This window comes from Penaeus monodon, chromosome 38 (genome assembly GCF_015228065.2).
Source record: "Penaeus monodon isolate SGIC_2016 chromosome 38, NSTDA_Pmon_1, whole genome shotgun sequence".
Taxonomy (NCBI): Eukaryota; Metazoa; Arthropoda; class Malacostraca; order Decapoda; family Penaeidae; genus Penaeus; species Penaeus monodon.
Genome location: NC_051423.1, coordinates 12,597,099 through 12,619,532, shown reverse-complemented (window position 1 = coordinate 12,619,532; position 22,434 = coordinate 12,597,099).

Genomic DNA, 22,434 nt, shown 5'->3' with positions numbered 1-22,434 from the left:
GTTCAGCAATCCTTGCGGATTGCCATTGTCGTTTCCCTTGTCTACTCTCATATCTATCAGAGACGGTTGGCAGTTCAAGCTAGGTCCATGCGGATCACTACTGACGTCTCCCTCTTTTATTTTCTTCTTTATCTTTGTGAAAATAAAATAAGTTAAAAACCAAAATTAAAAACCGCAAATTTATATAAATAACCGGCTAGTGGTAGTCTTTGTTGCCTTTCTTTTTCTTTACCCTTACTTGTATGATCTGGTTCCCTGACTATATATTGCAGTCGGACCGACACGGCACAGAAGGAGGACCTTGCTGCACAACCGGTCACCTTTGGATGCTGTGAGAAGGATGTCATTGGATGATCGCCATAGGCCTGCGGACCAGGATGTTCATCAGAGCAGGTGTTAAGCCATCCCAAGATGTAGTGGACGGGCACTGCCTGCTGAGACACCCGTAAAGGACCTGGAACTCGCCAGTGCAGGTATCAGTCGCCCCAGGATGCTGTGGATGGGCGACGCCTGGCGGACGCCTGCAGGTGTCAGCCGCCCCGAAATGCCGAAGAGGACGCCCCTGCCCCGACGCCTGTAGATCCAGATGAAGATTACGAGGACGAGCATGCCGCCGAGATGGACCTGGAAGAGATCTGTGAGGACGTGTGGACGAGGACGCCGCCGAGGACTACGAGGAGGTCTAGACGAATCCAAAGTCAAGGAGGACCTGTGCGATACTTTCAAGGATGTGTGGACATCGAGGATAGACAGATTACACCAGGAAGGAGAGGATGACAGGGACGAGCAGCCACGAAGATGCACCAGGACAATGCACGCGAGAACGAGATGACCAGCCAGGTTAGGTCACCCTTGAGGCAAATTTAAGACGCCTCGAGGGCGATGCGTGAGAAGGTGGCCGAGCAGTGTACGATATAGCAGATGGGACCGGTGACCTCACCTCGCTCCCCCCATCCTTCCTCCAGCTGTTTCAGTCACTTCGTCAGCTGGGATGGTCACTACTTAAACCGAGGAGGACCTAAGCCTAGGAGAGCTCGTGTCCAGAGCTCGACGCGGTAAGGTTGGCTTAACCCTCCCCCTCCGGGCTAGCTGACCTAACCCGTGTCCCAGCATACCATTATTACCCATATTTATAGACCTTGTCTCGTGTGTTCCATACTGTGTTGTACGACTCCCAATAAAGAGTCACGCCGTTAACAAGTATAACTACCCTCTGTTCACCATTGTACTAAGAATCATAGCCTTTTAATCTGGTGTGGATTATTCCAAACCATCAATTTTTTTCTAAAAATGCTTAAACTTCTTGAGTTCCTCTAACAGTCTCAGAATACCTTAGAAGGACTCGGGAAAAGACAGTTCCCTTGCAGTATCGAGTGTTTTGTGAGAACATGAGAATTGGACCCCAGGAATACACGCAGAATGTCATTCTCGTCTGGTGCTAAACCTTCCACTATCAGGCTACCATCTCACTGTGGGGTGATCTGAGGATCATGTTGATACACCTCAACTATCTTACAATGCACTTCACAAATATCAAGATCCATGATGGAGTTGCCATCAGTGGCCTTCACCACAAGGTATTTATCATACTCTCATATTTACAAGGCAAAATTTCCTTGGTGGATTGGAGGGGGCTCTACTCCTTATTTCCTGGTCTGGGAGCCTGTGAAGAATTCTGATTCCCATTCTTATCCTTTAGAATCTGGAAAGGTTCCAGAGTGACAACAGGTGATGTTCGAGAGGGATTGCCCAAGGGATTGCTTAGGTTGTCAGGGAGAGAGTCAGTTCTTTTTTAAATTTGAAGAAATTATTCAAATTGGAATTTTTCATTTCCTCACCCCTCACCCACCATAGAGTCCAACGAGAGGAAGTTATAGGTTGGGGCTTAAATACATCCAACAGCCACAGGAGAAGTGAGGGAATATATGCAGTCATCACCCAGTGCTGGCAATCGCAGTAGCTATAAATGATCAAGCTATAATGAGCACTAGGACACGAAGTAAGAATGACCCAGAAATTCGTCTGTGACCACCCTTTGTATACCTCACTTGCTTGGTCTTTACACATACGTTACTTATGTATACCTCAGTTAATTAGTCTTTAGCTGTGTAAGATAATTAGTACTTAAATAATTATTTAGAAAGATGATATTTTATTTTCTTAGAAAGATAATACTTTATTTTACTATTTTTGTATCAGGTGCTATATATGTTTATATTATTACACTAAGATAAGGAAACAGTGTAAAATATGCGAGTTTACCCTACAAATTTCAGTTTTCTTTGTCTCCCCCGCAATGCGTTCTCTTTAATTAGAGGGTACGCAGTTATATTTCACTGTTGCTTATTATATTAAGGTTCTATAATGGATATTTTAATAAAGAAACCAATATGTATTATTTTGTTACTGGAGAGATTCATTTAAGTTCCGGTATTATGCATGTATGGAGTAAGACGAACCATATGCTTGTAATATATGTGACCTGAGTAGATGTTAAAATGTTAAGAATATACAGTGTTAAACCCTGATATTATAGTCATAACCAGAGAGAGAGAGAACCGAAACAAGTGCCTGGTAAATGCCCGAAAGAGGTTAGTAAAATTCTTTAAATACCAGAAGTAAGAGGACATTCAGCTGTACTAATATCAATAATAAAATTATAGAATACTATAGATCTGACTACAGAACAATAACAAAGTAATCATTTGAGAACAAATTGGAAAACCAGAGTAAATAGAATATCTTCTTCACAGCTAGTGGCTGACACGTGGCACTTGGATACCATTCAGATGTTTTTCTGTTATTATTGAGGATTGAAAACCCATTCAAGGAGTAAGTGTTATTGAAGTTTATAATAGAATAATGCTATATATGCTAAAATGAGGGTTTCATAAAAATGATATAATGTATAAATGTAAAACTACTCAGATCGTATATAATGGCATGAATATACACAATTTGTTTGTTTGTCAAAAGTAGTTATGTTCCTAGAAGAAATCAGTTATATTGAATCTTTTATTGTTTTATCATTCCTAAAATAGAACTATTGTTTCTTTTTTTTAGGAATGTTTTTTTTCGGTTTTCCTGTTTTGTTGTTTTGTTTGCTTCATGATATGTCCTTGGAGAGATGGACCAGGTGTAAAGCAGATGCCATCCTTAGGAGTCTTTTGAACTGATACAGTGAAGAAATGAAGGAATTTGAGAAAAGTCTGTACAGATAAAGGATTCAAGATGGAAGAAATAAGAGGACAGTTATACTACACACATTAGTAGAGAAGTGGTCATCTGTGTCAATTAAGGTTTTTTAGTTGTACAAGTTTGATTATTTATAATTCAATATATCTAGAAGTGTAAGATTATCAATTGTTTGATATTACCCTTCTCTCAGTTACCTCTAAGACTGAAATTAGATCATCAGTAACCCTCTTATGATTATTATATTTTTATAGTGTGGGTTCATCAAGAGTATGACTCAGGTAATGATACAGGAGAGCTCACACTTGACGTTAATTAATAGTGACCCCTCTAGATAAAGCCCGAGTGGATTTCCCAGTAGAAAGGGAGATAGTGGCTTTGACCATAGAGAGGGGTGGGCGCAATACAAAGCCAGACGCCCAACCAGAATAGAGGACCAAAGAGGTGTGTTGCTAGCTACAGGGCACAGCGTGCAGCATCGCTCAACCTCCAGGATTCTGTCTCCCAACAATACGGGACGCTACGCACGGCAAACACACGTAGGAGAGTTCTCCCTGGGAGTCATTTAATCTTATCCTCATTGGTGATCCTTCAATATTGGTGGCCCTCTGGTTCGGTTCACCAGGTCACTGGGACCTCAAGCCCCACCCCAGCGCTGGCAAGGCGGCTCCCGTTAAGAGGGTCACTGCTCGACACTCTCTACTAGTTCCATTTTTCATCGCTGTAACAGAAAACATGTTAAGAGTAAAGGATTGGAAATCAACACATGACCTATAGAGATGTGTATCATTATACATGTGAAATGTCCTACACACACACACATTCAATAATCATAATACTAGTGAGATATATGATGATGCCAAAACAACACTGATAACAATAGTAATGGTAATATTAATGACAACAGTAACAGAGATGCAAGTGATGTTAACATCAATTGTAGCAGTCAAAATAACGATAATCGATAGGCTTGCAATAAAAATTATACTAATGGTGATAATGTAGGTAAAAATTAATGACAGTAATGATAATTCTAATGATGATGGTAATTATAATAATGATTGATATGATAGTAATAATACTAAAGACAACAGCAGAACCAATAATATGTATAATAGTAATGATAACGGTAAAAACAGAAATTATGTCGAGTAAAAAGATTACAGAACTTTAAAGAAGGCAAACGAAACAAAACGTGGAGATGACCTTTGAGAAAAAAAATAAACGAAGGAAAAGTCGATGAGGACAAACGAAGAGAACTGACGCAGAAAAAGACAGGATAGTCAAGATGAAAAATAAGGACGGTCACATGATTCGGAAAGCGGTGTGTCAGGTCAAAGGAAACCGTAATATCTTTTGATTGAGACTTTCCGTTTTGCACCTCTTCTTTTTTCTGCCTATCTCTGTTATTTTCACTTCGTCTTTCTTCTCTTCCTTCTCCACTTCCACTTAACATACTTATTTACAAGGCGTTTGTTCACTATAGAGTCTCAGCCACGTGATATCAACTGGCAAAGAGAAAGAAAGAAAGAAAAACGAAGAAGCAAAAATATATTACGAATATTACTAAAATAATCAAAATAGTAACAATATTGATATTAGTGATGATAATGATAATATATATGATGATAATGATATATATGATGGGTATGGTTATGATTATCGTTATAATAATGATAATGCTGCTGCTACAGCTGCTGATTATGATAATGATAGTAATAATGATGATAATAGCAATGATAATAATTATAGTATTAAAATAATGATAATGATGATAATGATAATGATGGTGATGATGATGATGATTATTATCACCACATTATTATCATATTTATTACTATTATATGATTGTTGATATCTCTGCCCATATTATTTTTACCTTTATCTTTATTATGAGCATCATGTCATCATCATTATCATTATTATCATAATATTATAAACATTATCATCATGATTACTATAGTCATTGGTGTTATCTTCATCATCACCAATGTTAACTATCATCATCATCATCATCATCATCATCATCATCATCATCATCATCATCATCATCATCATCATCATCATCATCATCATCATCATCATCATCATCATCATCATCATCATCATCATCATCATCATCATCATCATCATCATCATCATCTCTCTCTTCTTCTAACCTCCGGGCTAGTACAGTCATAATGTGTCGGCCTCTCATCCAAGGGGTCGGCGGTTCGCGCCCCGCCCAGGCACGAGAAGTTGCAACTGTCGCCTGGAGATTACTGCTGTGGCTGGGCACCACGGCGGGGAAGGACTCGGTTCAGCCGAGTCAGCAGCAGCTGACACACGTGAGCAAAAATCAGACAGACAGTATGTCACACCAATAATATCCATTGTATCAAATGGAATCAAAACCACTCTCTCTCTCTCTCTGCTTCTCTCTTTCTCTATCTATCTATTGTAACAATCCCGCTTGTAGTATAGTGCAGTACAATGTGGGTTTGTAGTATATGTAACAGTAAGTTTTAAGATGTCTAGGGGAAGTAGCGGAATAATTACAACAAGTAATGAAAGTAGCTTATATTATAGCTCAGAAGTTAGTATTATCTCTATATATCTTGAGGTTCGTAATATTTGCAGCTTTCATTTTCTTAAATTTATGCTTTTATGAATTATTGTTATATTTTTGAATTACTAGTTATTATGCAGTTGATTAGTATTCTTTATTATCTATGTTTTACGTTCATTATCCATTTATAATGAATTGTTGATTATATTCAAGATATTGTTTTTTCATTACCATTATAGATTATCTTCACTGTAGGTTTATTCAAATTGAACAATATTTCACACGTTTAATTATTTCATTAATTATATTATACATAACACAAAGCACAAAATTATAATACCAATAACATCACTTATTTCCTCTTATGTTTCACCTCATACCCTAACACACAAAAGATAAGAAAGTATATACTTCACCAGTATACTTTAGGAGTAACGATACGATTCAAGATGTTCAAAAAACGCTTAATTTTCAAAATTAGTCCACCGTGTACCCGTTTCCTGGGAGAGTGAAGCAATGGCCGCTCAGTCGAGACTCACGTTTTCAGTCCACGTCGCCCCCCAGGTAGACTGCTGCGCCCCCGCTTCGGAACATCGGGTTCGCGAATCATCATACTCGACGCACAATACGCACACTAGTTTCGAACACGCTTTTTTTAATCACTTTGTACGCACAGGCCGTGAATTTGAGGAGATTGTAATAAAACCCCCCAGAAGTCAAATCTTCTAAGATTTGATTGAAGTAATTAATTAAAATTTATGGCCTGGAGAGCGCATCTGCAATTATATTGTCACGCCCTTTGATGTGTTCTACCTGGAGATGATAAGGCTGAAGTGACAACGACCATCTCAGTAATCGTTGATTGGAGTACTTGTTCTTCTCCAGGAAGGTCAGCGGATTGTGGTCAGTGAAGATCTGAACAGGATGAGCACCACCATACAGATAACACTCGAACTTCTTGATTGCAGTTATGATTCCGAGTAACTCCTTCTCGATGGTACTATATGCTAGCTGATGCTTGGAAAGCTTGGCTGAGTGGTAAGCTACTGGATGTAGAACACCCTCGTCATCTTCTTGGAGGAGGACGGCGCCGGTAGCTATGTCACTGGCATCTGTGTGCAGGATGAAGGGCTTCTGGAAATCTGGAGCTGCCAACACGGGGTCGCTGGAAAGGAACCGCTTCAGCCTCTCGAAAGCCCTCTGACATTCTGAAGTCCAAGAAAAAGACACTTTCTGGCTGGTCAGACGCGTCAGCGGAGCAGCGACTTCTGCTAGATTTGGGCAGTAGCAACGGTAAAATCCCACCATGCCAAGGAAGCGCATGAGGGATTTCCGAGTGCTTGGAACTTGGTAGTTCAGGATAGCTTCGACGTTTGCGGTCTTGGGTTTAACCTTCCCATTTCCAACAATATGTCCTAAATACGTTACCGTGGCACTGCAGAATGTACACTTCGCTAACCTTATTGTCAAATTGGCATCTTGTAATTTCTGCAAAACACACGACAAACTTTCTAAGTGCTGAGACCAAGTTTCTGAAAGAATCAAAATGTCATCTAAGTATACGTGAACACCATCTAATCCTTGCAATGTGAAGTTCATAACACGCTGAAATGTAGCAGGACTGTTTCTCATACCAAATGGCATAACTAAATATTCGTAAAGTCCAAATGGAGTGATGAATGCAGATGTAACTCGAGCTTTTTCAGTTAGCATTATCTGATAAAATCCCTTATGAAGATCAATTTTTGATAAATATTTAGACTGACCAACTGCATCAATGAGATCATCAACTCTAGGGAGGGGGTAAGAGTCAGGAATAGTTACTACATTCAGCCGCCTATAGTCTGTACACATACGAAGTTGTCCACCTTCCTTTGGCACTAGTAGACATGGAGAAGCCCAGGGTGACGAGCTTGGTACTGCCAAGCCATTCTGCAGTAGATAGTTCACTTCCTCTCTCATTTGCTGCTTTTTCTCAGTGTTAAGACGATAAGGTGCTTGCCGTATGGGAAGTGTACCTGGCACTAGTTCAATATCATGCTTGATAACATTGCATTTACCTGGAGTGTCAGAGAATACGGGTAAGTAATTTTGAAAAAGGTTAGAAATCCCCTGTATCTCGTCTGAACCAAGATGATTTAAGAATGAAGGTAGATTACCAAGAATATCAGAGTTACAAGCATTGATCCATGGATTAATATCGAGTGGATCTTTAACCATATTGATAAGATTACAAGGTAGTCTCTGCGGCAAGTCATCTGTAGTATCAGGAGAATTAGGCATATAGAGTTTTAATCTATTTATATGAATTAATTGAGTGGTTTTTCTACGGTCAGGAGTTTCAATAATATAGTTAGTGTCATTAAGTTTCTTTTCAATGGTATAAGGCCCTTGGTATTTAGCTGCCAGTGGAGAACCAGGAATGGGAATGTAAGCCAGAACTTTATCACCTACTTTGAAATTTCTTTGCTGGGCACTTTTATCATATTTAAGCTTCATTTTAGCTTGACCTTTAAATAAATTATCTTTTGCAATTTGTCTAACTTTAGCTAATGTTTCTTGAAGATTCTTAATATATAGTGAAACTGTAGTTGTATGCTCAGACGAATCATTTAACAATTTTTCTTTTACCAACTTCAAAGGCCCCCTTACTTTCCTACCAAACAAAAGTTCAAAAGGAGAAAAACCTAGTGTCTCTTGAGGAGCTTCTCTAATGGCAAACAACATGTATGGCAAACCTTCATCCCAGCATTTCTGATTCTCCAGACAGAACTTGCGGAGCATAGATTTTAGTGTTTGGTGCCAACGCTCCAGGGCTCCTTGCGACTCAGGATGATATGCAGTCGAAAGGGTCTGCTTAATACCCAGTTCTTGGAGTACCTTAGAGAAGAGTTCACTTGTGAAGTTGCTACCTCTGTCAGACTGTACTTCCTGTGGGATACCAAAAGTTGTAAACATGTGTACAAGATTTTTACAAATACTCTTAGCAGAAATATTTTTAAGTGGAAATGCTTCTGGATACCTAGTAGTGGGACACATTACAGTTAATATATATTGATTCCCTTTTTGTGGTTTTTGGCAGAGGCCCCACACAGTCAATGATGATTTTTTGAAAAGGTTCACATGGGACCTGAATGGGTTGGAGAGGATAAGGAGGAATAGTTTGATTGGGCTTCCCAGCTACTTGACACACATGGCATGAATTTATGTGATTAGTGACATCCTGTTTAAGTCCAGGCCAAAAGAAATCATTTAAGATTTTCTGACAAGTTTTCCTGATCCCGAGATGTCCACCAAAACCTTCATGAGCGATCTCCATTACACTCTTTCTAATAGACTGTGGCAGGACAATCTGATGTTTCTCAGACCATGAATCATTTACAGACAGATTAGGAGGTCGATAGAATCTCATCAGTACGTTATCTTTGTAGTAAAAACTAGGAGATTTAACAACTGTACCATCACAAGCTTCATTATGACATCTTATAAGAGATTCATCACATTTCTGTGCTTCAATTAGCTTTTCTGGTGTCATCATGTTTGAAATTAAATTATCAGTTATTTTCTTTGTTATAGGTTGATTATCATGGTTTACCAAGTTAGGTTTGAAAGAAGCTAAGATTCATCCCCATTATTCTTTGCTTTGGATCTTGTTACTGCACAGCCAGGGAAAAGATATGGCTGTTCCATTTCAAGTTCAGTTGTATTATTATACAGTAAAGGGGTGTCAGTTACTCTTAATTCTGGTATTATTAAGTCCCCAGCTAAGTCATTACCCATGAGAAAACTTGCATTAGGAATCGGTATTTTATCTACAACACCAACCGTTACTGGTCCTTTTACCATATCACAATCCAAGTGGATTTCAGCAAGCTGTTTAGGAGCACATCCTTCAATAAACTCAAGCCAGACTTTCTCACCTGTTAAGCAGCTTTCAATATCTGGCAGAGCACTCTTCAGTACGAGTGATTGTGCGCAAGCCGTGTCTCTGACAATATCTATTGGATATCTATTACCACCCGAATTGCTGAACACGTGACCCCTTGATCGGAATGCTTTAAATGGATCTTCCTGAAACAGTTTATTAGTAAAGTTAGTAGTAGCCACAGGTTTTGTAAAATTGTAATCTTTTGCTTCTTTTGCCACCTTACATTTTGGATGTGGGCAGTTTTTAATTAAATGACCCTCCTTTTTGCAAAATTTACAGTACAGGGTAGATATCTGGGTATTAGGCCGATACTGTCCACTGCTATTATTCTCCATATATTTGAAACCTATAGATGACTTTACAATATTTGCTTCTCTTTTCTCCCCCGGTATACTACGATGGACTAAAGAAAACACATCTGCTGCCTTGGCTGCTTCGTGGAGGTCATTTTCCTCCTTGTCTGTGAGGTGAATCATAACAGAATATGGAACCTTTCTTTTGAATTCCTCTAAAACTACGAGGTTGCAAAGTTGATCGAAATTATTGACTGAAGCAGACTGTATCCACCGTCTAAAAGCTCTAAGCTTCTCCGAGGCAAATTCAACATATGTTTGGCTGGAAGATTTGTTCATGTTCCTGAAAGCCTGCCAATATCCTTCAGTGGTTATGGAATAAGCAGCTAGAATAGCACATTTTACTTCTTCATAATCAGTATTATCATTAAGATTTTCACATACTTTCAGAGCTTTACCTGACAGTTTTGGCTTTATTAACCAAACCCAGTGTTCCTCAGGCCAATTAAAATGTTTGGCTATGGTCTCAAACTCTCTAAAGAAACCCTCAGGATTATCTTCTGCAAATACGGGAGTTAGTTTTATACATTTACTAATCTCAAAATCAAAATTCCCTTGACTTTTTACTTTCATTTCCATCATTTGAAGTTCATGTCTTCTTTGGTTTTCCTCGTGTTCCAACTGCCTTTCTTCTCTTTCCCTTTGAAACTGTCTCTCTCTCTCACGCTCTTCTTCTCTAGCTCTAGACAGTCTTTCCTCACTTAAAATCTTAGCTTGTGTTATTTGAAATCTTAATTTCTCTATTTCTAGTAATTGTGAAGGATTACTAGTATCAAGGTCAATATTTTCAAGAGGATAAGCCTGTGGTTCATGCAGCTCTTGCAAATGTTCTATTATAAGATCTTTAAGTTGAGCTTTAGTGGCCTCTTTCTGATAATTGATTCCCCAGTGTCTAGCCATGTATATGAAATCATCTTTACAAGGATTTGCCGAGTTTAAGATTTCCACTGAAGGGTTGGCTATGAAATCATGAACATCGAAAACCATGTTTACAGCAAAAAGGTTCCAGATTAGAATTAATTCTTGCTTTACAATTTATGAGTTTACAGAGAGGTGGCGAGTTATGTTAGAATTAATAATTATTGCAGTATTTTTAAAGAAACTCAAACACATCTAATCAAGCGGCTATATTGGCAAAGCCACCATCTGCCTTCTAGCTCCCATAAAATGACTGGGAAGAATTTGTCCAGATCGTCTCCCAGATTAACGAACCTAAACAAAATTGCTTAAAAGACGAATTTGAATTATGACGAGACTACATTACATTAATGAAGTAGTACAAGACTTCGAATTGCAGTGTGCCAGTGAAGCTAAAAGCCGGTCAAGATATATTCCCACCTAATATAATCTCGAACCATAGCTATATCAGAGAAACTCGTTCATAGGCGGTCACACTTGCAACCGAGTGTAGTTTACCATGCGTAGTAAACTAGAACTAGAATTACGGCGAGCTCTGTCGGCTCTTAAGGAATCTCAGGTCGGCTAAAGTGGGAGATGCTTACTCAAATTCAAGCTCAGATAAGCCGAATTGTACAAGGATATATATATGAACTAACATTGAATTTATCTGTTGATTGTGCAACACTTTAACAATGGCCAGTTGCAAAATGCTGACTGGTTACGAGAAATAGCAAAGTACTATAACCACTCTTAGGTAAACCTCAACAAATTATTGTTGCTAGTTACAAGATATTTAGCAAAATTAATCATAGGAAATAAGTCATGGTATTTAGATATGGTATTAATAGTGAATAAATATCCCGGTCAGGCCCCCATTTGTAACAATCCCGCTTGTAGTATAGTGCAGTACAATGTGGGTTTGTAGTATATGTAACAGTAAGTTTTAAGATGTCTAGGGGAAGTAGCGGAATAATTACAACAAGTAATGAAAGTAGCTTATATTATAGCTCAGAAGTTAGTATTATCTCTATATATCTTGAGGTTCGTAATATTTGCAGCTTTCATTTTCTTAAATTTATGCTTTTATGAATTATTGTTATATTTTTGAATTACTAGTTATTATGCAGTTGATTAGTATTCTTTATTATCTATGTTTTACGTTCATTATCCATTTATAATGAATTGTTGATTATATTCAAGATATTGTTTTTTCATTACCATTATAGATTATCTTCACTGTAGGTTTATTCAAATTGAACAATATTTCACACGTTTAATTATTTCATTAATTATATTATACATAACACAAAGCACAAAATTATAATACCAATAACATCACTTATTTCCTCTTATGTTTCACCTCATACCCTAACACACAAAAGATAAGAAAGTATATACTTCACCAGTATACTTTAGGAGTAACGATACGATTCAAGATGTTCAAAAAACGCTTAATTTTCAAAATTAGTCCACCGTGTACCCGTTTCCTGGGAGAGTGAAGCAATGGCCGCTCAGTCGAGACTCACGTTTTCAGTCCACGTCGCCCCCCAGGTAGACTGCTGCGCCCCCCGCTTCGGAACATCGGGTTCGCGAATCATCATACTCGACGCACAATACGCACACTAGTTTCGAACACGCTTTTTTTTTTATCACTTTGTACGCACAGGCCGTGAATTTGAGGAGATTGTAATACTATCTATCTCTGTCTATCTATCATTACTTGTCTGTCTTTCTCTCTCTCTCTCTCTCTCTCTCTCTGCTTCACTCTTTCTCTTTCTATCTATCTATCTATCTATATCTATCTATCTATTATTACTTGTATTATTATTATTATTATTATTATTATTATTATTATTATTATTATTATTTTATTATAAATATCACTCGTATCGTAAATGTTATCACTTCTTCACGGGATAGTACTGTTTCGAACTTCTTTTCCTTTCACTTCTTCCATCCCCCATCCCCCGGACTAATATGGGTAAATTACTTATTTAGCTTTTTTTTCTATTCATTTCCAAAATCAATAACCGCTGTGTTGTATAACATTTATGTTCTCAGGCATCAAGAATTATCCAAAATTACATAACACTTCAATACCGTAACAAGAATTTTACTCGACTACAATTCCTTTCTTCCTCCCAGTCTATAATCTAATATTGCCTCTCCGTTATCCCTGATCGATGCCATTGAGCTTATCTATAATCGTAGATCAAATACGCTCTGTCCTCGTTTTTCATTTACATAGTTAACCTCTCTCTGGTTCTTTGTCTATGCTTCTCTCTTCCTCTATCTATCTATCTCTATCTCTATCTATCTATCTCTATCTCTATCTATCTATCATTGCTTGTCTGTCTGTTTCTCTCTCTCTCTCTCTCTCTCTCTCTCTCTCTCTCGATCAGAATGTTTGACAAGGCAACGCCGTCAGCGTTACCAGTGACCAGATCGCATAATGTCCTAAAAATAGAGCATATAAATGCTCAATCTCTCCTCGGACATTTTGAGGAAATTAAAATGCTAGTTGAGGAGAGAACCATAGACATTTTATGCATAAGTGAAACATGGCTCCACCAGGAAATGGACAGTAATTTCATTAATATTCCAAATTTTAAAGTTTATAGATGTGATGCAGGGCGAGGAGGAGGGGTATGTATATATGTACGGGATACCCTGAAGTCAAACAGGATATCTGCTACAGCAGTTAGCAATACTGCTGTAGAAGATGTCTGGGTTACCGTACAAAGCAACATGCTTCCTTCTTTTATTATTGGCGCTGTCTATAGGCCCCCCCCTGCTCCCTCTAAAATTTTTTAAATACATTAAAAAGGGTTTTTTTGAGAAAGGTCTTTAAAAAAAAGAAACCCTTTTTCATCTTAGGCCCTAAGATGTTTTAAAAAAATCAAATCCCTAAGTTACAAAGGAGTTTAAAAGAAAAAAAATTTTGAACAAATAATAGATAACCTACCCCGAATTACAGAAAACCCTCTTCCCCTTTTGGTTTTAAAAATAACAAACCCAAAACCGGGCCCTCTTATTCACTTCGATGTAATCCCGGGGTCATGTTTTGACCTTTAACTTACCCCACGAACGTTAAATAAAAAAAAACAAAGCGACCACCAAATAAAAATTTTTGTGGGGGTTTTAAAAAACCTATAACCCTCAACTTTCGCGAGCTTTTTTGTCTAAAAAAAGTACTCTATCAAATTTTTTCAGGGACAGAAAATTAAACGCCCAAAGGTAACTTTTCCTTACAAAATTTTTTAAAAGGGAGCATTGAGCACTGGTTCCCTAGAAAAAAACGAACCGCCGACGTCCCCCTGCTCCGGAAAAATAACGACATTCAGGACCCATTCGCGATGAAACAATCCCCACCAAGCCCAAAAAAGAAACAAAAATTTGGGGCCCCCCTTCGGGTTTTAAGATTAAAAAGTAAAAAAGGGAAAAGGAAAAAATTACAAATTTCAACGGGGCAAAAAGAAATTTTTTAAGAAAAAATTCACAGAATAAAAGGGACAACTCAAATAAAACGGGAAAAATTTGGTAAAACATAGGCCTTAAAAAAAGCCCTCACAAATGATTGCAAAAGGGCCCCAATACAAAAAAACCCGCCCTTTTTAATGACTTTTTTAAAAAATTGGGGAAAACTAATTAAATAAGCAAAAAAATTGGGCTTCTAATTTACAAAAAACATAGATCGGAAAGTTTTACAACTAATTTTTTCAGACCACAACCAGTAAAACATAGAAAAAAATATCTTAGAAATAAAAAATCTTCGCGAAACAAATGCTGTAGAGAGACGGGATTTTTTTTTCGCTTTATCAGAGATTTGTCTACCTGCAACTGTACATTTTCTGAAAGGTTTATTATTAACAAACCCCTTTTTGTTTTGGTGTCTTTCCCTCGCTTTTTTAAAAATGGTATAGAAACCCAATTTTCAAATCGGGGTTTTTAGCCCATGCAATAATTATCGCCCTATTTTATCCCCCCATCCCTTAAACCCAAAAATTTTTGAAAAAAAATTTTAGCAAATCAACTGACGAGTTTTTCCCGGGGGCCAAAGACTTAAAAATCTAAAACAAAAACATGGTTTTAGAAAAAAGGTTTTCTATTGAAAAAGCTTTCCCGCCCAATTTTGATGAAAATTTTTTAATAAAATAACAAAAATCCCGGTAAATTTGCTCACATTTTGCAACCCTTTTTAAGGGTTTTAAAATTGTCAAAACCTGATATTCCCCCTTTTAAAAAATTGTAAACATAAAATTTATACCTTTTGGGTTTTAAAAATTTTTAGAACAAGGACCCAAAACGGTAAGAATCAAAAATATGTCATAAAAAAACAAGTACCTTTTTGGGTTTCCCCAAGGCTCTATTTTAGGTTCCCATCCTATTTTCAATTTTATAAATGAATTTTTTCAACAATAGCCCAAAATGGGCCCCTTTTGTGCAGACGGGCCCATGACACAGTTTTTTTAAAAGTGAAAAAAAGTAAAAAACCAAAACGTTTTAAGAAACACTTTAAATTTCTCTTCCACCAAAATTATATTTTTACAAAAATGGCCTTAAACTAAACCCACATAAAACTCCAAAGTATATTCATAGGGAGTCGGCAGAAATAGCTAGGAAATTTCCCCAAGACACAATCATAGAATTTGAAGGCTGCTCCCCAAATTTAAAACCCAGCACTTTCCCGGGAATAAAATTTGGGGTTTCACTTAGAAAAGCTTCATGACATTTGGGCCACACGTTGACAAAATACACAGGAAAGGGAGTGGGTACCCGAATATCTTAATCAAATAAGAAAAAAAAAACATACTGAAAAAAAAATCATGGTTTTGCAAACCCCCTAAACTCTAAGCATAAAATTAAATATTTTTCAAAAAATTTGGGGCCGGGGTAAAAAAACCCGATGCAAAAAAATGCAAAAAAAAAAAAAAACTTTTCGGGCCCGAGTAGCATAGGAATAAACAGTAAACTTTTCAATCACCCCAAAAAATAAAAAAATTGAAATGGTTAAAAGGCCCAAAGTTTAAAGGGAGCTTGGGCACATGTGGATTTATTTTCAAAATCATTCAGGGGGAATTTTCCAAAATGGTTAAAGCCTTTTAAAAAAACCGTTAAGGGGGAAAACATCAGGTGTCCAGGGGCACGTCAAGGAAAATTTCCCCTTTTTTTTAAAGATCGAAAAACCCATACAGGGGCCGCAAAGGGGGAAAACGTGGCCCCAAAATATGGAACCCTGATACCAAAATATAAGAGAAAATTTAAAAGCTTCTTTAATTTTTTAAAAAGAAATTAAAAAAACACCTCTTAAAAAACCAAAATTAAAAATAAAGTATTATGTAAAGAATAACCCTTGTAATTTTTGGAATTAAAAGGGGGTTTCCTTTTCTTTGCTTTTCTCTCTCTCTCCTCTATCCCCCCCCCCCCTCTCTCTCTCTCTCCTCTCTCTTTGCCCCCTTTCTCTTCCTCTCTTCTTTTCTCTCTCCCCTCACACACACACCCCCCTCCCCCCCCCCCCCTCTCTCTCTCTCTCCCCTCTCTCTCTCCTTTGTCTGTCTCTCTCCCCTCTCTCCTCTTTTCCTCTTTTCCCTCTCTTCTCTTCTCCCCTCCCTCTCCTATCTTTTTCCCCCCCCCCCCTCTCTCTCTTTTCCCCCCTCTCTCTCGCTCCCTCTCTCTCTCTCTCTCTCTCCTCTCTCTCTCTCGCTCTCTCTTCGCTTTCTCTCGCTCACTCTCTCTCTCTCCTCTCTCTCTTTTCACTCTCTCTCTCTCTCTCTCTCTCTCTCTCTCTGCTTCACTCTTTCTCTATCTATCTATCTATCTATCTATCTCTCTATCTCTATCTATCTATCATTACTTGTCTGTCTTTCTATCGCTCTCTCTCTCTCTCTCTCTCTCTCTCTCTCTCTCTCTCTCTCTCTATATATATATATATAATTATATATATATATATATAATATATATATATATATATATATATATATATATATATATTATATATATTTTCTTCATCTCTCTCTCTATCTCTGTCTATTTTTATCTCTCTCTCTCTCTCTCTCTCTCTCTCTCTCTCTCTCTATAACAGGTATAGAACCCTATTACATTGGCTTGCAGGGGTATTGATACTGGTATTCGGCTTGACTCTTTATTTCTGAGAGTTGACCCACGCAAGTATAAGAACACGCCCATGTTTAGTTATAGGGGTTTATCGGCCGCGAGGAGGTCACGGTCAGCCCACCCGGAGGGAGGCGGGGGCTGACCTTAGCGCGGGGGGTAGCTTAGCACGAACTCTCTGAGGCCTTGGTCATTCTCGGTATAAGTAGGGGACCGTTCCGCTGGAGGAGCGGCAGCAGCACTGCAGGAAGCATGGGGGGGGGGAGCGAGGTGAGGTCACTGGCTCCGTCTGCTACACTGTTTGGGCTCCATGTGGAAAACAGCCACGTGGCCCACTGGTACCCGAAATAGAATTATCACATCCTGTAAATTATCCACATCCTACATTGCTGGGCCCCCCTACTCGCGCCTCGCCCTCGAGGCGCCTTCAAGGTGACCTAACTTGGCTGGCCCGTCTCGTTCTCGTGCGTCGTCCTGGTTCAACTTCGGGGCTGCTCGTCCATTTTTGTCCTCATCCTCCTGGTCCCTGGTGTAATCTGCTCGTCCTCGATGTCCACACTCCTCCTTGATTCAGATTCGTCTTGACCTCCTCGTAGTCCTGGCCCGGGCCAAACTCGGCGGCGTCCTCGTCCCAAAACGTCCCTCAAGATTCGTCCAGGTCCTTCTCACGTCCACACGTCCTCGTAATCTTCATCTGGATCTACGGGCGTTGTCGGGCAAGGGGGCGGCATCTCGGGGCGGCTGATACCTGCGCTACGAGCTCCTGGAGTTGACCGATCTGCAGGCGTCCACCAGGCATCGCCTATGCACAGCATTCTGGGGCGACGGGTTTACCTGCGGCAAAGGTGCTGGTTCGCTGGATCTACGGGGAGTCGGGCGGCAACGCCCGTCCACTACACTGGGACGGCTAACCCCTTTTTCTGACGAAAATCTGGGTTCCGCGGGCCTATGGCGATCTTCGATGATGTCCTTCCCACGGCATCGTAAGGTGACCGGAATTGCGCAGGTTCTCCTTCGTGCCGTGTCGGTCCGACTGCAATATTTTAGTCGGGAGCCAGATCATACACGTAAGGACCAGAGTAAGAGAAAAAGAAGGCAACGAGAAGAGGGGGTGTTTATCTACCACTACCCGGGTTATTTAGAAATTTGGGGTTTTTTAATGTTGGTTTTTAAATTATTTTCGTCTTTTTTTTTTTTTTTTGTGTTTTATTTTCACAAAGATAAAGAAGAAAATGAAGGGGGAGACGTCTGTAGCGTTCCTTTTCTCATATCTGATAGATATGAGAATAGATAAGGAACGATATCGGCGATCTGCGAAGATCTATTTAAACCATAGTCGTCACACAGATAAGAAATAGATGTAACTTGTACATTATGTACGAACCACTTGTCACAACAGACGCGTGTATGCGTGTGTGAGTGACAGTTAGCTTTAAAGGGAGGGAAAGCGAGATTTGACTCACACAGAGAATGAATCACAAACACGAATATTAGCGTTCACTATAACAAAACTGAAGTAAATTAGCAATGCTAGCTATTTAAGATTATTCCAATACCAATTGAATTCAACATATAATGATATGCGACAGAATGTACGCATGAATGAATGGTGACATGAAAAAATATTCGCCAATTTTTTATCAATGCAATTCTTCTGGGGGTCAGAAATCTGAACTGCCGGGGTACTGTCTAGCTTTGCACTCAGACTTCAATAAAACTCAATAACGGGGGGATCCTATACCCAAAATGCCGTATATGACTGAAGCGCTCGAGCCAGGAATATATAAACCCTGCTCTCTTCTGCGTATCTGTAAGGGGCGCTCGCAAATTCCCCGAAGGATATAAAAATTTTCACGAATCACAAAAACGCTTGGGGAGTACCCAAAACATGAAAGCGACTTAAAGAGGGTGAAAAAGGTGTGTTTAAAAAGCAAATAATGATTCTAGCTTAAACCCTAGTCCTACATTAATTACAACGTAACCGCGGGTCACACCGCTAAAAGGGGAGCCGAACGAACGAATAACTTTGGTTTATTGTACCTACTCTCGAACGACGGAGCGCGATGATTAGGCGTTTACGCAATCCCGGGGTATATCGGGCATTTCTGTGCACTATGATATGGGGGAATATCCTACCTATATCCAAATAATACAATTTCGTTACCCCGCTTCGCTCTAGCGCGATAGAACGTGTCACCAAAAAACAAAGTAACAATGGTATGTTTGCTCCCAATTACAGGGAACCCGCGGTCATGTGACCCTACCTACGCCGCCACCGACCGGTAAAAAGAAAGTGAGGTCAGTCGGGGGCGAGGGTTAGGAACGAGATAAAATGAAATGATATTCGTGATAAATAAATCACGAACGCGTTTTAAAATTTATTGCAGATGAAACAATATAAATCTTAAAAAAGAGAGAAAAATAATTATTACTTAACTAACGAACGATATTCATGTTTTTTGATCACTACTCGTCGCACGGAAATGCGATCTGAGGTGGAAGAATAGTGGAGAACATGCCATTTGCTTTTCCCTTAGCACCTTTTAACCCAACAAAAACAACAACGGCTAACACATGTATGGGAGAAGGGAAAAGAATAAGAAAGGGGCCCAAACGTTTTACTTACGTGTTTTTTTTTTTTTTCGCCATGTCTTGTAGCGGTTGAGCGGATTTTCTTCGGGGGTGGTGTGTCCGTGTTGCATGCCAAAAGGATGCAATGGCCCTCGCTGCCACCAGACTATAAAAGGCTATGCGTACTCTAGTATAGTGGCTGACAGGGACGCAAAACACACGTAAAGGGGTGAATACAAACTACGACGACGCTACGACTTGTCTAAAGGGGTAAATGCGCCGCGCGGAGGTCACGGGGCACCCGCCTGGAGAGAGGGCGGAGCTAACCTTAACCGCGCTGGTCGCTTTTACACGAACTCTCTGAGGCCTAGGTCATTCTCGTATAAGTAGTGACCGTTCCAACTGGAGTAGCGGCAGCAGCAAACTGCCGGAAACATGGGGGGGGGGAGCGAGGGGAGGTCCTGGCTCCATCTGCTACCTGATTGCTCCATGTGGAAAACAGCCACGTGGTCCACTGGTACCCGAAATAGAATTATCCACATCCTGTAGAATTATCCACATCCTATACTCTCTCTCTCTCTCTCTCTCCTTCCCTATATCTCTTTCTGCTAGATCAGTGGTTCTTAACCATTTTAGAGTCACGGATCCCTTTAAGAATCTGATGAAAGCTATTGGGCCCCCTTCCCCTATATATTCAAATAAACATAACTTAGCATACAATATGCATAATGTACTCTATCTATTGAGATAAGCTTATTTCATTCATATATGGGATACACAAAACATAATTAAAATTTAAAGTTGACAATCTAAATAAAGTCCTTTTTTATGCAATAAGTAATGGACACTCATTTTAATACTTATGAAAAATCCAACACAACTACTACTACCAAAAATGCTACCTCTACCACTACTACCGCCACTGACATTACTACTACTACTTCTACCACTACTCTATTATCACTACTTCTATTAATACTGCTATTAACTACAACTACTACTACTGCTGCTGTATACTACTACAAAAACTAAAAAATAATACGACTACTGCTGCTGTGTTCTCCAGTACATCTACTGTTCAGCTATGTGGTAGCAAAGGGAAGCAATCATGGTTCTCTTTACCAGATGAAGGTGCCTTGTAACAAAACACCCAGAATTCTCCAAGGCTCTTCGCGTTGAGTTCATGTCAAAAGTCCCTCTGTTCCAAGTCTATTTCAGATCCTCACGAACCCTGAAACCTTTCCATGGACCCCAAATTAATAACCCCCTGTGTTAGGCCGTAGATTGTTTTTCTTAATAAATCAAGGACAGGAAATTTTCTGATGAGAAGGATTGATTGATCTTTTAGATTATATACTACGAAAGCAGGTCTGTCCCCTTCTGCTTTCTTTCTCTCTATCGCACTCCCACACAGATTTTTTTTTTCTTACACCAGATTACTTAAACTTTTTTTTCAGTCACATACACGAGCTCCCCCCCCCCCTCTCTCTTGTGATTACCTTTTGCATAATTCAATTTAGAACTGATCAGAATATAACTTCTTTTGACTCTTCGGCTTCACAACGGAGAATAAGAATGGATGTCGAAACTCGTTACCGGGAACGGGATCCTATGACCTTCAAAGGCTTTTAAAGTTTAAATTATGCCCTTTGAGATGGATCTATAATTGATTTTTTTTATACCTTAACTTCTCTAAGCTCGATAAGATCTTTTTTGGGGGATGGGGGGTACTTGAGGAGAGGGAAAAAGTAGAGATATTTATTTACGGAGTGCGTCCTCCTCCTCCTCTCATCATTATCCCCCTCCTCATCATCATCCTCATCCTCTGCATTATCATCCTCCTCATCCTCATTATCTTCCTCCTCATCATCTTTATCCTCCTCCCCTCCTCATTATCCTCCTCCTCCTCCTCATCATCATCATTATCCCCCTCCTCCTCCTCCTCCTCAAACTTCCTCATCATTATCATCCTCATCCTCATTATCATTATTCCTCATCCTCATCATCGTCGTCGCCGTCATCAGGATTATTCTAATCATCATTATACAGCATTAATGTTTATTATTAATATATATATATATATATATATATATATATATATATATATATATATATATATATATATATTAAAATATATAATTGTTATGACAGGGACAGTAATGGTAACAATTTAAAGAAATGTGTATACACTGATTTTACACGCAGTGAGCATACCGTTTAAACGTTGAGAGTGAGTTTTGTGCTCTGATTCTAAGTTGATAATGGAATATCACCTCGTGAATTATCGGTCAATATCATTAAAAAAGGAGAACCTTTAAGAAATATGTTTTCAGAAAGAATATACGTATTTAATGCATCACTCATCACACAACTTACCTATAAGGTGTAAAGTGTGAGCCATTGAAGATCGTCCAAGTGAAAATATCTAAGAACAATATTGGTCTTTCACTTAGTCAGATATAGAGGTCTCGAAAGCAGCCATTACGCGCTGCCTATGTACACCAGTGTAAGTGATATATATATATATATATATATATATATATATATATATATATATATATATATATATATATATATTTATTTATTTATTTATTTATACACACACACACACGCACGCACGCACGCACGCAGGCACGCACGCACACACACACACACACACACACACACACACACACACACACACACACACACACACATATATATACACATATAAATCTATCTATCTATCTATCTATCTATCTATCTATCTATCTATCTATCTATCTATCTATATATATATATATATATATATATATATATATATATACACATTTTGTTACAATCAAGTT